Below are 13158 nucleotides of genomic sequence, written 5' to 3' on the forward strand. Positions count from 1 at the left end.
TGTATCACCCGGCACAGGAGAGTGGGATACAGGGAGACTTCACCCCGCTTCCAGAATCCATCAATATGTTAGTGAATGCTGAGTGGATCCAGACACCAATAGTGTACACAGACGCCCAAGTGAACACCGACGCACCAGTCACACAGCCGCCTATGCTGCAATTGGGTCCTTTAGATACACAGCATCTCAGACGGAAGCGGGAAATTAGTTCAAAGATGGAAACTCTGAGGAAACTGGTCATGAATCGGGGGGGAGGGCATGTCACTAGGTAATGAAAGCCGGGACTGAACAAAACTGCGCCTGGGGACAACAAACAATAAAAAGCACACACTATAGAAAATACATTAGCATGTTAAGCAAAAAGAAACATACTCTCAGAATCATTAATGTATTGTTAGAACAACTTAGTTTAAAAATATTAAAATATTTTAGCAGCTAAATAGCTATCTTCTGTTTGAATACATGAAATTATTTGTGCTTTATTCTAATTTCCCTGTGTGGCACTATGGACACTTTGTGGCACCACATAAATAAATGATAATAAGCAGAATTTTCTTCTCATCTCTCAGGTATGTGAATTCATTGCTACTATGCTACCAGGCTCAGACTGACACACATGCTGCGTACAAACCACATCTTATATTTGAATGTATGTGAATTCATTGCTACTATGCTACCAGGCTCAGACTGACACACATGCTGCGTACAAACCACATCTTATATTTGAATGTATGTGAATTCATTGCTACTATGCTACCAGGCTCAGACTGACACACATGCTGCGTGCAAACCACATCTTATATTTGAATGTATGTGATGTTTTTCTTGTAATTTCCTATGTATGTGATTGAATTTATTGTGAATAGCTAGAGTAGTTTTAGTCTGTTGACCCACCCTGTGCAATTTGTTCTATGATCAATTAGCATTTCAATCAGGTGACCAAATGTTCAGAGGTAGGCCTGTTCCTAATCAGAGACAGTATTTCCTTAGAGTCAGTTAAGGGGTCAGCTTGCTGGGGGTAGCTTGCTGGAATTTTTTAAGTGTGGAATTAATAAGTGTGTTATCCGAACAGTTAAAAAAACAGTTGAACAAACATTGAAAAACATCAAGAAAAGGTAACTTACTTTAACAACTTACTCTAACTCCACTTAACCCATAAAACACAAACAACCTCAGCATGTTCATCAAACTACTGTGTCTAATTTCAATTCATGGAATTCTCACCAAATTTAACACATTCTACACTCACCCTGAAACTCACCCCTCTGTACACATTACAGCTTCTATTCTCCACTCCCCTCTTCTAAACACTCATGAGATTTATACTTTCCTCTCTGCAAGTACTTTGACAACCACAATTGGCCACCAGTACAAACACTCGCAAACATCCACCAAGATTTATCTCACTCTTCTGCTACTATTAGCTGGTGACATATCACCAAATCCAGGCCCCAACCACCTTTCCCTCTCTCACTCTGCTGTCTCAAAACAACATAGAAATCCATCTAACCTCATAAATATCACGTGTCTCCCATCCCCCTCCAAATCACTAAAATGTGCCTTATTGAATGCACGCTCTGTTTGTAACAAATTAACATCCATCCATGACCTCTTCATATCTCACAACTTTAATCTGCTGGCTATAACAGAAACATGGCTCACACAATCAGACACTGCCTCCCCTGCAGCACTGTCACATGGTGGTTTCCACTTCTCACACACATCTAGGCCTAATAATAGTAAAGGTGGTGGGGTCGGAATCTTACTGTCACAGTTTTTCACATACACTGTTCTACCTCAGGTTCCATCACTCGCATTCACCTCATTTGAAGTTCACTCTATCAGGATTTTCACCCCCTTCTCTCTGCGTGTTGCAGCTATCTATCGCCCTCCTGGGCAACCTAAACAACAATTTCTAGAAGATTTCTCTGCCTGGCTCCCACACTTCTTATCCTCTGACATCTCCACCATCATTATGGGCGATTTCAATATAGCTCTTGACAGTCCACAATCTGTTCATGCATCCAAACTCCTCTCTCTAACCTCCTCTCTTGGCCTAACCCAATGGTCCGACTCCTCTACTCACCATGAGGGCCACTGCCTTGATCTTGTGTTCACCAGGCTCTGCTCAGTTTCCGAATTCACTAACACTCCTTTCCCTCTCTCTGATCACAACCTGATCACCTTCACAATCTCTTCTATTACTTTAAATTCTAGGACACTAAAACCAAGCAAGCCTCCTCTAACCCGCAGAAATACTAACAATATACATTTTCAACAACTTTCCACTTCTCTGCAACAACTGCTCTCACCAATCTCGACATTTACTACACCTGACACTGCTGTATCACACCTGCACCAGACCCTAGAGAGTGCCCTTGATGAAGTGGCTCCAGCTACCCATCACACTCCACGTAGGCTTAGATGCCAACCATGGCACTCTAAATCAACAAGACACCTACAAAAACTGTCACGTAAAGTAGAACGTCAGTGGCGGAAATCTCAGAATCCAAGTGACTTTCTCACATATAAGACTACCTACCACTCCTATCGTCAGGCCCTGGACACTGCCAAACAAACATATTTCCAATCTCTCATCTCTTATCATGCCAACAACCCCAAGCGACTTTTTAATACATTTAAATCACTTCTTTACCCTCCCTCACCTCCCCCACTAGCTACTATCCGTGCACAAGAACTTGCTTCCTACTTCAAGGATAAGATTGATAAAATCCGAGATGAAATGGTATGCTCTAACTCAGCCAGTGACCTGCTCAATTCCCTACCTGAACCCTCTGGCACTTTCTCTTCATTTGATCCCACAAGTGAAGATGAAGTATCAACACTCTTTTCATCCTCCTACTCCACTACCTCTCCTCTTGATCCTATACCCTCACAGATCAGTAAAACTTTGTCTCCTGTGCTTATCCCAACCTTAACTAAAATCTGTAATCTCTCTCTCTCTACTGGTATCTTTCCCTCTCTGTTTAAACATGCAGTCATTACTCCCATTCTAAAAAAACACAACTCTGACCCAAACACACTCTCTAACTACCGTCCCATTTCTCAGCTACCCAGTCCCTCCAAGCTACTTGAGAGGCTTGCCTACACTCGCCTTACACACTTTCTTAACTCGCACAACTTATTGGATCCACTTCAGTCAGGCTTTCGTGCCCAACACTCCACAGAGACGGCACTGACCAAAGTAGTGAATGATCTAGTCACTGCTAGATCAAAAGGCCATTACACACTACTTATTCTTCTAGATCTCTCTGCTGCTTTTGACACTGTTGACCACTCTCTTCTCATACAAACACTACAATCCCTAGGTCTTCAGGACACTGCCCTTTCTTGGTTCTCATCCTACCTATCTAATCGCTCTTTCAGTGTTCACTTCTCTGATTCTACCTCCTCTTCTCTACCTCTATCAGTTGGAGTACCGCAAGGCTCAGTCTTAGGTCCTCTGCTTTTCTCAATCTATACCTCCTCTCTTGGTAAACTAATCAGCTCCTTTGGATTTCAGTATCATTTGTATGCTGATGATACTCAAATCTACCTATCCTCCCCAGATTTGTCACCACCAGTATTGGCTCGTGTCACTGGATGCCTGTCTGCCATTTCATCTTGGATGTCATCTCGCCACCTCAAACTCAACATTTCCAAAACCGAATTAATTATTTTCCCACCAGCTAAGAGTAGTTACCAACCTGATATCTCTATAACTGTTGACAATGCAACTATCCACCCCACCCCACAAGCTCGTTGCCTAGGTGTCACCCTTGACTCTGAACTGTCCTTTGTTCCACACATTCAATCTGTCTCTAAATCATGTTACATGCACCTTAAAAACATATCCAAAATACGCCCTTATCTTACACAAGACACTGCAAAAACTCTAATCCATGCACTCATCATCTCCCGCATTGATTATTGTAATAGTCTCCTTACTGGTCTTCCCAAACATAGGCTATCACCACTTCAATCCATTTTAAATGCAGCTGCGAGGCTAATCTTCCTCGCCAGACGTTCTTCATCTGCTGATCCGCTCTGTCAGTCCCTCCATTGGTTACCGGTATTCTACCGTGTCAAATATAAAATACTTTTACTTACATACAAGGCTATTAACCAAACTGCACCATCATACATCTCCTCACTCATCTCAAAATATCTCCCTACCAGACCTCTCCGCTCTGCACAAGATCTGCGTCTCTCATCCACATGCATTACCTGTTCCCTCTCAAAATTACAGGACTTTACCCGGGCTTCACCCACTCTGTGGAATGCACTCCCACGCACAATAAGACTCTCCTCTAGTCTCCAAACCTTTAAACGTTCTCTGAAAACTCATCTCTTCAGACAAGCCTACCAAATTTCAGACCCACACACATAACCTTCACAGCTTCCCTATCAAGTTACATCCCCTCTGTACAGTCCACATAAACTCACATTTTGTCTTCCAACATTGCTGGGTGATCATATCATATAAGAACCTAGCAACCTGGGGAACCATTATGTGACAGGTAGCATCTATCCTTGTGTATCAATGCCTATTTCCCTATAGATTGTAAGCTTGCGAGCAGGGCCTTCCTACCTCTGTCTGTCTGTCTGTCTGTCTTTGCCCAGTTTTGTTCTATAATTGTTGTTCTAATTGTAAAGCGCAACGGAATATGCTGCGCTATATAAGAAACTGCTAATAAATAAATAAATAAATAATAATCAGCACAAAACTGCCAATGTCATAGATTGGTGTTTGTGTAAGCATTGCATTCCCAACACAGATAATCCTAGCCTTAGACACCTAAGGGGAGATGTATCAGAGCCTGGAGACTAGAGAGAGATAGAGTAGATGAGATAAACTACCAGCCAATCAGCTCCTAACTGCCATGTTACAGGCTGTTTTTTTTTAAATAACAGTCAGGGGCTGGTTGGTTGGTTGGTTGGTACTTTGGGGCAGATGTGTTAAGCCTGGAGAAGTGATAAAGCAGTGATAAGTAGAAGGTGATAATGCACCAATCAGCTCCTAACTGTCATTTTTCAAATCTGTAATGATTGGCTGGTGCGTTATCACCTTCCACTTATCACTACTTTATCACTTCTCCAGGATTAATACATCTGCCTCTTTGGGGTATATGCAATTCCGGACGAATTGCGCCTTTTTTTCGTCCGTTTAAAAATTCGCCTGTACTCGTCAGCCGCAGCCCTGCCGCCGGGAACATGAATTCACCATATGCAATGCAAAACGGATTCGACACACCCCTTGGCGGATAACGGCCCAATCGGCGAGTAGTGGGCGTCCCGAATTTGACTTCCCGCCGTTTGCAGCCCTTTATTAGGGCTTGTTTGCTGTATGCTCTGCAGCCATTTTGTGAACCTGCAGAGAGGTGTGAGGAGGTGCAGAGCTAGCAAATTGGTTGTTTGCTGTGGTATCGTTTGGACACCCAGCAGGCTTTATTCCAGGACAGACAGGAGGATACCTGTTACCCCGGAGGAGAGTCATTTTTGGAGCTTTTACTACATTTGTAGGTAAGTACCACATGTGGGTCTGGTGTTGCATGTATGTGTTTTTTGTAGTGGGGGTTGCCATGAGGTGTACATGGGGTGTTTGGGTATGTGTGCAGGTATGTGTATAGCTCCTGCTTGTTTTGCTGCATTTTTTTGTGGAGTTTTGTGTTTTGGGGTAGTTTTTCACGTTTTTTTTTCTTCTTAAAATGACTTTTTGGGTCATGCTTTTGCATTGGTGTACCTCCAGCATGTGCAGGAATGATTTTTGGCTAGTTTGGGCTGATTTTAGTGTGTGTCGGTATCAATGCGGTCGACATGTGGTGTCGTTTGTTTGCCAAACATGTTTTTTCCCTCCTATTTTAGCACTGGTGTACCTCCAGAGTGTGCAGGGATGCTTTTTGGCTAGTTTGGGGTGATTTGGAGCAAGTTTGTGTCTTACATGTGGTCGACATGTGGTGTCGTTTGTTTGCCAAACATGTTTTTTCCCTCCTATTTTAGCACTGGTGTACCTCCAGAGTGTGCAGGGATGCTTTTTGGCTAGTTTGGGGTGATTTGGAGCAAGTTTGTGTCTTACATGTGGTCGACATGTGGTGTCGTTTGTTTGCCAAACATGTTTTTTCCCTCCTATTTTAACACTGGTGTACCTCCAGAGTGTGCAGGGATGCTTTTTGGCTAGTTTGGGGTGATTTGGAGCAAGTTTGTGTCTTACATGTGGTCGACATGTGGTGTCGTTTGTTTGCCAAACATGTTTTTTCCCCTCCTATTTTAGCACTGGTGTGCCTCCAGAGTGTGCAGGGATGCTTTTTGGCTAGTTTGGGGTGATTTGGAGCAAGTTTGTGTCTTACATGTGGTCGACATGTGGTGTCGGTTGTTTGCCAAACATGTTTTTTCCCTCCTATTTTAGCACTGGTGTACCTCCAGAGTGTGCAGGGATGCTTTTTGGCTAGTTTGGGGTGACTGTCAGCCATTTTGTGTGTGTCAGCCATGGTTGATTTCCAGTATGTGCAGGGATGTTTGTACGGGTTTTTTTTTTTTTTGTGTTTGGTCCTGCTTGAGAACTGGGGTTCCAGCAGCATGACATGTGATTGCATGTAATAATGTAATGTGTGTTAAATTTGTAAAAATATATATTTTTTTGTTCTTTTTAAAACAGAGATATCCAGGGACAAGCAGACCCGATCCCCCCCCCTTCCCCCACCCACTCAGAACTATCCCTGCGTAGCAACGAGGAGTGGGAGCCGACCCAGGAGGAGGATACGACCGACCAGGCATGCAGTGACCAGCCGCGGTCGTCAAGGGACCAAAGTGAGAAGTCGAAAAAGAAAAAGCCTAGTAGAAAGGTACTGACAACACCTGCAGACACAAATACCATCCAACTTGACACACCCTAGTTTGCGCACTGCCATGCACACCTACAGGTATATGTGCGCAATGCCAGGGATGCTGACACTCACAGGTACATACCGATCTTATTAAATGCATGGTTTTTTTTCAATCCCTAAAGGCAAGAAGCCAGCCAGAGGAGCAGTCGGAGGAGGAAGCCTCTGGTGAAGATGCAGGACCGAAAAAGTAGAGATGAGCGCCTGAAATTTTTCGGGTTTTGTGTTTTGGTTTTGGGTTCGGTTCCGCGGCCGTGTTTTGGGTTCGAACGCGTTTTGGCAAAACCTCACCGAATTTTTTTTGTCGGATTCGGGTGTGTTTTGGATTCGGGTGTTTTTTTCAAAAAACACTAAAAAACAGCTTAAATCATAGAATTTGGGGGTCATTTTGATCCCAAAGTATTATTAACCTCAAAAACCATAATTTACACTCATTTTCAGTCTATTCTGAATACCTCACACCTCACAATATTATTTTTAGTCCTAAAATTTGCACCGAGGTCGCTGTGTGAGTAAGATAAGCGACCCTAGTGGCCGACACAAACACCGGGCCCATCTAGGAGTGGCACTGCAGTGTCACGCAGGATGTCCCTTCCAAAAAACCCTCCCCAAACAGCACATGACGCAAAGAAAAAAAGAGGCGCAATGAGGTAGCTGTGTGAGTAAGATTAGCGACCCTAGTGGCCGACACAAACACCGGGCCCATCTAGGAGTGGCACTGCAGTGTCACGCAGGATGTCCCTTCCAAAAAAACCTCCCCAAACAGCACATGACGCAAAGAAAAAAAGAGGCGCAATGAGGTAGCTGACTGTGTGAGTAAGATTAGCGACCCTAGTGGCCGACACAAACACCGGGCCCATCTAGGAGTGGCACTGCAGTGTCACGCAGGATGTCCCTTCCAAAAAACCCTCCCCAATCAGCACATGATGCAAAGAAAAAGAAAAGAAAAAAGAGGTGCAAGATGGAATTGTCCTTGGGCCCTCCCACCCACCCTTATGTTGTATAAACAAAACAGGACATGCACACTTTAACCAACCCATCATTTCAGTGACAGGGTCTGCCACACGACTGTGACTGATATGACGGGTTGGTTTGGACCCCCCCAAAAAAAGAAGCAATTAATCTCTCCTTGCACAAACTGGCTCTACAGAGGCAAGATGTCCACCTCATCTTCACCCTCCGATATATCACCGTGTACATCCCCCTCCTCACAGATTATCAATTCGTCCCCACTGGAATCCACCATCTCAGCTCCCTGTGTACTTTGTGGAGGCAATTGCTGCTGGTCAATGTCTCCGCGGAGGAATTGATTATAATTCATTTTAATGAACATCATCTTCTCCACATTTTCTGGATGTAACCTCGTACGCCGATTGCTGACAAGGTGAGCGGCGGCACTAAACACTCTTTCGGAGTACACACTTGTGGGAGGGCAACTTAGGTAGAATAAAGCCAGTTTGTGCAAGGGCCTCCAAATTGCCTCTTTTTCCTGCCAGTATAAGTACGGACTGTGTGACGTGCCTACTTGGATGCGGTCACTCATATAATCCTCCACCATTCTATCAATGTTGAGAGAATCATATGCAGTGACAGTAGACGACATGTCCGTAATCGTTGTCAGGTCCTTCAGTCCGGACCAGATGTCAGCATCAGCAGTCGCTCCAGACTGCCCTGCATCACCGCCAGCGGGTGGGCTCGGAATTCTGAGCCTTTTCCTCGCACCCCCAGTTGCGGGAGAATGTGAAGGAGGAGATGTTGACAGGTCGCGTTCCGCTTGACTTGACAATTTTGTCACCAGCAGGTCTTTCAACCCCAGCAGACCTGTGTCTGCCGGAAAGAGAGATCCAAGGTAGGCTTTAAATCTAGGATCGAGCACGGTGGCCAAAATGTAGTGCTCTGATTTCAACAGATTGACCACCCGTGAATCCTTGTTAAGCGAATTAAGGGCTGCATCCACAAGTCCCACATGCCTAGCGGAATCGCTCCCTTTTAGCTCCTTCTTCAATGCCTCCAGCTTCTTCTGCAAAAGCCTGATGAGGGTAATGACCTGACTCAGGCTGGCAGTGTCTGAACTGACTTCACGTGTGGCAAGTTCAAAGGGCATCAGAACCTTGCACAACGTTGAAATCATTCTCCACTGCACTTGAGACAGGTGCATTCCACCTACTATATCGTGCTCAATTGTATAGGCTTGAATGGCCTTTTGCTGCTCCTCCAACCTCTGAAGCATATAGAGGGTTGAATTCCACCTCGTTACCACTTCTTGCTTCAGATGATGGCAGGGCAGGTTCAGTAGTTTTTGGTTGTGCTCCAGTCTTCTGTACGTGGTGCCTGTACGCCGAAAGTGTCCCGCAATTTTTCTGGCCACCGACAGCATCTCTTGCACGCCCCTGTCGTTTTTTAAAAAATTCTGCACCACCAAATTCAAGGTATGTGCAAAACATGGGACGTGCTGGAATTTGCCCATATTTAATGCACACACAATATTGCTGGCGTTGTCCGATGCCACAAATCCACAGGAGAGTCCAATTGGGGTAAGCCATTCCGCGATGATCTTCCTCAGTTGCCGTAAGAGGTTTTCAGCTGTGTGCGTATTCTGGAAAGCGGTGATACAAAGCGTAGCCTGCCTAGGAAAGAGTTGGCGTTTGCGAGATGCTGCTACTGGTGCCGCCGCTGCTGTTCTTGCGGCGGGAGTCCATACATCTACCCAGTGGGCTGTCACAGTCATATAGTCCTGACCCTGCCCTGCTCCACTTGTCCACATGTCCGTGGTTAAGTGGACATTGGGTACAACTGCATTTTTTAGGACACTGGTGAGTCTTTTTCTGACGTCCGTGTACATTCTCGGTATCGCCTGCCTAGAGAAGTGGAACCTAGATGGTATTTGGTAACGGGGGCACACTGCCTCAATAAATTGTCTAGTTCCCTGTGAACTAACGGCGGATACCGGACGCACGTCTAACACCAACATAGTTGTCAAGGACTCAGTTATCCGCTTTGCAGTAGGATGACTGCTGTGATATTTCATCTTCCTCGCAAAGGACTGTTGAACAGTCAATTGCTTACTGGAAGTAGTACAAGTGGGCTTACGACTTCCCCTCTGGGATGACCATCGACTCCCAGCGGCAACAACAGCAGCGCCAGCAGCAGTAGGCGTTACACGCAAGGATGCATCGGAGGAATCCCAGGCAGGAGAGGACTCGTCAGAATTGCCAGTGACATGGCCTGCAGGACTATTGGCATTCCTGGGGAAGGAGGAAATTGACACTGAGGGAGTTGGTGGGGTGGTTTGCGTGAGCTTGGTTACAAGAGGAAGGGATTTACTGGTCAGTGGACTGCTTCCGCTGTCACCCAAAGTTTTTGAACTTGTCACTGACTTATTATGAATGCGCTGCAGGTGACGTATAAGGGAGGATGTTCCGAGGTGGTTAACGTCCTTACCCCTACTTATTACAGCTTGACAAAGGGAACACACGGCTTGACACCTGTTGTCCGCATTTCTGGTGAAATACCTCCACACCGAAGAGCTGATTTTTTTGGTATTTTCAACGGCCATATTCCTCCCACGGACAACAGGTGTCTCCCCGGGTGCCTGACTTAAACAAACCACCTCACCATCAGAATCCTCCTGGTCAATTTCCTCCCCAGCGCCAGCAACACCCATATCCTCCTCATCCTGGTGTACTTCAACACTGACATCTTCAATCTGACTATCAGGAACTGGACTGCGGGTGCTCCTTCCAGCACTTGCAGGGGGCGTGCAAATGGTGGAAGGCGCATGCTCTTCACGTCCAGTGTTGGGAAGGTCAGGCATCGCAACCGACACAATTGGACTCTCCTTGTGGATTTGGGATTTCGAAGAATGCACAGTTCTTTGCTGTGCTGCTTTTGCCAGCTTGAGTCTTTTCATTTTTCTAGCGAGAGGCTGAGTGCTTCCATCCTCATGTGAAGCTGAACCACTAGCCATGAACATAGGCCAGGGCCTCAGCCGTTCCTTGCCACTCCGTGTGGTAAATGGCATATTGGCAAGTTTACGCTTCTCCTCCGACAATTTTATTTTAGGTTTTGGAGTCCTTTTTTTACTGATATTTGGTGTTTTGGATTTGACATGCTCTGTACTATGACATTGGGCATCGGCCTTGGCAGACGACGTTGCTGGCATTTCATCGTCTCGGCCATGACTAGTGGCAGCAGCTTCAGCACGAGGTGGAAGTGGATCTTGATCTTTCCCTAATTTTGGAACCTCAACATTTTTGTTCTCCATATTTTAATAGGCACAACTAAAAGGCACCTCAGGTAAACAATGGAGATGGATGGATTGGATACTAGTATACAATTATGGACGGGCTGCCGAGTGCCGACACAGAGGTAGCCACAGCCGTGAACTACCGCACTGTACTGTGTCTGCTGCTAATATATAGACTGGTTGATAAAGAGATAGTATACTCGTAACTAGTATGTATGTATAAAGAAAGAAAAAAAAACCACGGTTAGGTGGTATATACAATTATGGACGGGCTGCCGAGTGCCGACGCAGAGGTAGCCACAGCCGTGAACTACCGCACTGTACTGTGTCTGCTGCTAATATATAGACTGGTTGATAAAGAGATAGTATACTCGTAACTAGTATGTATGTATAAAGAAAGAAAAAAAAACCACGGTTAGGTGGTATATACAATTATGGACGGGCTGCCGAGTGCCGACACAGAGGTAGCCACAGCCGTGAACTACCGCACTGTACTGTGTCTGCTGCTAATATATAGACTGGTTGATAAAGAGATAGTATACTCGTAACTAGTATGTATGTATAAAGAAAGAAAAAAAAAACACGGTTAGGTGGTATATACAATTATGGACGGGCTGCTGAGTGCCGACACAGAGGTAGCCACAGCCGTGAACTACCGCACTGTACTGTGTCTGCTGCTAATATATAGACTGGTTGATAAAGAGATAGTATACTCGTAACTAGTATGTATGTATAAAGAAAGAAAAAAAAACCACGGTTAGGTGGTATATACAATTATGGACGGGCTGCCGAGTGCCGACACAGAGGTAGCCACAGCCGTGAACTACCGCACTGTACTGTGTCTGCTGCTAATATATAGACTGGTTGATAAAGAGATAGTATACTCGTAACTAGTATGTATGTATAAAGAAAGAAAAAAAAACCACGGTTAGGTGGTATATACAATTATGGACGGGCTGCCGAGTGCCGACACAGAGGTAGCCACAGCCGTGAACTACCGCACTGTACTGTGTCTGCTGCTAATATATAGACTGGTTGATAAAGAGATAGTATACTCGTAACTAGTATGTATGTATAAAGAAAGAAAAAAAAACCACGGTTAGGTGGTATATACAATTATGGACGGGCTGCCGAGTGCCGACACAGAGGTAGCCACAGCCGTGAACTACCGCACTGTACTGTGTCTGCTGCTAATATATAGACTGGTTGATAAAGAGATAGTATACTCGTAACTAGTATGTATGTATAAAGAAAGAAAAAAAAACCACGGTTAGGTGGTATATACAATTATGGACGGGCTGCCGAGTGCCGACACAGAGGTAGCCACAGCCGTGAACTACCGCACTGTACTGTGTCTGCTGCTAATATAGACTGGTTGATAAAGAGATAGTATACTCGTAACTAGTATGTATGTATAAAGAAAGAAAAAAAAACCACGGTTAGGTGGTATATACAATTATGGACGGGCTGCCGAGTGCCGACACAGAGGTAGCCACAGCCGTGAACTACCGCACTGTACTGTGTCTGCTGCTAATATAGACTGGTTGATAAAGAGATAGTATACTACTAATATTATATATACTGGTGGTCAGGTCACTGGTCACTAGTCACACTGGCAGTGGCACTCCTGCAGCAAAAGTGTGCACTGTTTAATTTTAATATAATATTATGTACTCCTGGCTCCTGCTATAACCTATAACTGGCACTGCAGTAGTGCTCCCCAGTCTCCCCCACAATTATAAGCTGTGTGAGCTGAGCAGTCAGACAGATATATAATATATATAGATGATGCAGCACACTGGCCTGAGCCTGAGCAGTGCACACAGATATGGTATGTGTCTGACTGAGTCACTGTGTGTATCGCTTTTTTCAGGCAGAGAACGGATATATTAAATAAACTGCACTGTGTGTCTGGTGGTCACTCACTATATAATATATTATGTACTCCTGGCTCCTGCTATAACCAATAACTGGCACTGCAGTAGTGCTCCCCAGTCTCCCCCACAATTATAAGCTGTGTGAGCTGAGCAG

The sequence above is a fragment of the Pseudophryne corroboree genome, chromosome 1 (genome assembly GCF_028390025.1).
Source record: "Pseudophryne corroboree isolate aPseCor3 chromosome 1, aPseCor3.hap2, whole genome shotgun sequence".
NCBI lineage: Eukaryota > Metazoa > Chordata > Amphibia > Anura > Myobatrachidae > Pseudophryne > Pseudophryne corroboree.